Source organism: Opisthorchis viverrini (assembly GCF_000715545.1).
Source record: "Opisthorchis viverrini unplaced genomic scaffold opera_v5_553, whole genome shotgun sequence".
NCBI classification, from domain to species: Eukaryota; Metazoa; Platyhelminthes; class Trematoda; order Opisthorchiida; family Opisthorchiidae; genus Opisthorchis; species Opisthorchis viverrini.
In genome coordinates this window covers 4269-9157 of record NW_008752211.1, presented here as the reverse complement: position 1 = coordinate 9157, position 4889 = coordinate 4269, and positions in this window count along the sequence as shown.

The following is a 4889-nucleotide window of genomic DNA, read 5'->3' as shown; positions in this document are numbered from 1 at the left end:
ATAATTGGATTATTGTTTATTCGCTGACCTGGGCCAACGACGAACTATTTTAAAGAGAACAACTGTTAGTGAGTCTGTTCCATCTGACCTCTTTACTTTTGCATACCCAACCTAGCGTAATTATTTTTATTTCTTTGCCACACTCCTGGTAAACTAACTTTTTGGGTGGCCAGACCATTATAGTTGACATTTTAATTATGCTTGGTGGAATCACTGGTTTCAACAATGTTCGTAGGCCACAAAATTAAAGGTGTGGTCCTTTTATCGATTATGCTTGCTGCTTTGCGTCACGTGCATAGTTGGGTGGGCCACTGATCTTGAGAAATTTAGGTTCATGGGAACTGCGGTCATTCGTTCCATAGAGTGCGGAGTTAGTGTATATGTTTGCAACGCTGGACTAACAGACCACGTAAAATACGAAGATGAGTTAGTATTTCGTAAAATGCAGAACCACAGTAAATCGGAAATCCTCTGGTTGAACGTACGAAGACATGCCACCATATTGGAACTCACCCTGAAAAATAACAGAAGTGTGATGTTCAAATACAAGATTCATCGCCGCATAAAAAAAGCCACTCGCATTCTCCTTGAGCGACTGGAGCGGGAACCCACCAGGACCCAATAATGAGGCCAACAGGGCAACGGAGGAAACTATACAGGGTTATACCCAGCCCCCGCGTTCTCGTCCCCTGGGTAAAACAACGGCAAAAGGCGAAACTAGGGTGTCCTGCCTTGCACGCGGTAGCAAAGCTGCAAATTGCGGAAAATGATGGACAAAAATCCACGAATCTCTTGAAAGAGCTGTGATACTGTGAACCAGCCGGTCAATTTGAACTGAAAAATAAGACCATTGCTGGGGCTTTGTGGCCTTGGACTGTTGGGTTTATGGCCAGGTTACAAAAATCAAAGGTCCTAATCATGAAGTTGAGGAATTGGAAAACGGAACAAATGGTAGGAGAAATCTCACAATTACGGTGCACGGTGAAACAATATAGACACACTGGTATTGTTGATGATGCGAGGTAACTTATGAATTTTCCATGGGTGTTTGTCCAAGTGCCCAGGAGAGAAACCGAAATGTTCAGAAAATAAATATTAATGTGATACCGTTCCATATTCGTGTGTGCTATAGTGTTAGGCATGAGCATACGGTTACAACCGGAATTAAAGTATCACTGGAGGATTATGGGCACAGGGGGGTAGGAAAATGGACAGCGTCGTAAGGCATGTGCATCATCCGATGTACGTGTGGCCACATCTAAGCTGGCATGAACAGCAGAGGACAGTTACCGTGCGTTTTTTGAGAGAATATCGAGTATGATCAGATCGTTAGGATTTGAACATGGCGGACGGAAGTGCACTACTGAAAGTCCACTTCATCAGCCACCATCAGCTACCACACACATTCTTCCCTTTTTTCGTTTGAAGCGATTAAATACATATATAATGTAAAGAACATGTCACTTTCTGAATATCGCATTCACGACCAGCGCCTCTTTGCACCTTTTTACCATGCACGATTCGTTTTTGGGAGCCAATAGCTGTGACTAGGTGACTGGCTACCGTTATTCTCAATGTTCTGTTAATTTAACTTGGTAAACTCCAGTTAAACTACCTTCCCTATCCATTATCTCGGAGGCTGTTGCTGAGCAGTCTATCGTTTCTCCGCTATCCATGTTCAAATAAACCCCCTTTTGTCCTTAACAGAAATCCTATGATTGGATTTTCAAGCTGGGCTAAAAACTACCGCCGTCCTCTGTCTAAATCTCCATGTGATCGCCCGTTCCAACTATTCCAATGGCTTAGTTCCTTGCCCGCTGCCTGGACGGTTAAGTTTCCACCTACTTAAAAACAGGAATCTCCCTGACACTGGCACTACACCTTCTGCTCGACCGACGGTCAGTGCAAAAACAAGACACGACGCTTATGGCCAACGGTAGCACTTTTCAGCACTGAATACTTTCCGGGAAGAACACTAATAATTATGCCCCATGTTTTCATAGAACATCCGCAACTTCAACCAGTATTGGTTTCTAGGTCGGCCAACAACAAAAAATCATTTGGCTTGTTCTCACGTCATTGTGGATTTCTTTTATTAAACGCCGTTTTTTGACTCACCAGGCGCTCATCGAAAGCTGCACTCATGCTCCTCCTTTTTTCTCATTCCTTCCTCTTCACAATCTGAAAACTTCAGTTGTAGTCGCTTGAACACTCCTCTTTATTTCCCCTGCGGATCAACAGTGACCAGTGGTAATTTGCCTTGTTAGCTGAGTACTCATAAGTAACGTTACATACAGCTGTTTACTATGACGCCGTCTGATTCCTCGCTGGAAAGGCCGGACCGACAGGGTATCGCATCCAGAGTCTACGGACGGTGAGTGAACACGCCATCCATTGCATCAACCTGACGCCGGGAACGGTCTATTATTTTTTATTACCCATGTGCCGCACTTGCCAGATAGCCTTTGCCGTGATTGGTTTTAAACGGCAAAACAGCGCAATCCGACTTGTAACGTGACCCGAGCCGCCGCGTCGCGCTGGCAACCGAAGGACTGTCCCTCACCTCCCTAACGTACCGGTTTTCCGCGCCGTTATGTCCCTTACGACCAACTCACACTGTCGGACTGCCCCTATAAGTGTGTTTGTACATCATTTGGTACTTACTTGCTGTTGCCTTTAGGAATACCTGCTACGTCAGTGACTATTTTTGTTCCTGCTGCTTGCATTGCGTCATTGCTGATTGTACGATTGCTCAATTGATGATGCTGTTTGCCTGTAGCTAGATTGACCCTGTTCCGGTTGTCACTTGTCTCACAACACCCAGAAATACAAGCAAATGACAGCTGTCCTTCCGTTTTTTCTAAAAAACAATAATAATAAATAAAAAAAGCGTTTATGCATGGGGTAGCCTGAGGGTACTGTGTGAGGCTCACGGCTAAAGTCGAAGTGCAAGGAGTTGCCGCTTTCGTCTTAGCTGGGTCACACCACCCCAAGTCCACTTCATCATCCGAACATAGCACACGCGTTCTTCCCTCTTGTCATCTAGAGCGATCATATGCACAGAATGCTAACAACTTATCACTTCCTGAATACAAGTAGTCACAGTCAGCACCCAATGGCTGTTTTTTGCCATGCACAATTCAATTTCTGGAGTTGACGGCAGTGACTCGGCGACCGGTGATCCTTAATCTTACTATCTATCCAGGTTGAAGTAGTAGACCTCAGTTAAGCTACGATGCTTATCAATTATCTAGGAAGATGTTGCTTGTCCGCTTTCTACTTGTCTACTTTCAGTGCTCACACTAACTCCTCTTTCTTCACAACAATGACTAAACCTTATGACGCTTTGGTGAGCCAAAAAATACCGTCCGTTCTCAACTAGTCCAACAGCTAGCCCCCTTGCTAGCTACCTGGATGACAAATTTCTCATCTTCCTAATAATAGGCACTTACTCTGGCCCAACGAGTACTTGGTTTCCAGATCGGCAAACGTATCCACCATTTAGCTTGCTGTCATCCCTTCTTAGATTGTTTCTATCGACGCCCATGTATCTCATGCCTCTTAACACCCGCCACGCGCTACTGCTTTCATTATATTTCTTTCTCGTCATCCCTCTTCCCAAGCTTCAAACCTCGACTGCAGTTGCCCAAACGCCCCTTATCATCATTATCATTAACTGTTATTCATTCACTCTGGCTTTTACACGGTCTACACTCACACGGTCCCCCAACGAAAGGGGAATTATCCGTGAGCCTACATCTGCATGTCTCTCCGCGTTACTCTCCATTTCACCCAGAACCAGCCGCCGCGGAACTGCGTATCCCTTCTTCAATTACGGCACCCTTGACGACCGTTACGGGGCTGTCAGTAAACCGAAACATGTCGATGCAGTGATGGCCAATTACGGCTTGACGACCGTTACGGGGCTGTCAGTAAACCGAAACATGTCGATGCAGTGATGGCGTGGCACTGTCATGCCCAAAGTGATTGATGTCCCGCAACCATTTTCTCCGGAATCTTGACCGGAAACCCTCTCCCCATCATACTCGTCTCTGGGATGAACTCCGCCGTACCCGATGAATTTTCGCTCAGATATGGCTAGCCTGGTTTTCCTGCTGCAATTTCGGCTCGCCTCCTCCATAAGTTCGAATCCGTATACGGTGTTCAGCTCTCCCTATGTATTAGCAACTTGCCCCTATCCAACCTATCTCCTGCACTTGACTCTACCACGACAGTGCAACCAGTGAGTCTGCCTAGTTTTATATTAAACCACATTTTTGAGACAAAACGCCATGTGCTCCCAAGTTGATTTATTCCATCACCATCTCCATATTTGCTCGTTGTGACTCCGGTCATCGACCTAACCACTAAGGTCACTCATGGCCAGCAATGGTTATCAGCTTTAGTTCATGCCAGGTGGCTGAGTGTTTGAACTAGTCGGACCTCATGCTCAGTGTTCCCAAAAAGTTGGGAAAGAAACTTATTATTACTAGTTAATCCGTTATTCCACGCTGTTAATGACACTGCCCTATCTTCTTGCAATACGCGCCCCCATAAATACCTTAGTTATGCTTCATTCTGATTGTAAATATATGACCACTCCAAACGGTATGCCACCCACAAGTTAATAATAAACATTATTAATATTAATGCGTCTTCTGTAGAACAGTTCTTGTCAGTCCCCAGTAAGTCATCTGCTGTCCGCGTCTGACTGCTGCTGTTGACTATTGCCTACGAACTGTGTATAACATAATAGCCGCAATCATTCTCTGAGATCCACAACCGCCGGATAATACATTGAACACGAAAAACGCAAAAAATTCAACAAACAGGTTGTTCTCCAAAGTATGAGAAACGTGACAAATGAGGTATGAACGATCTAGGCAATA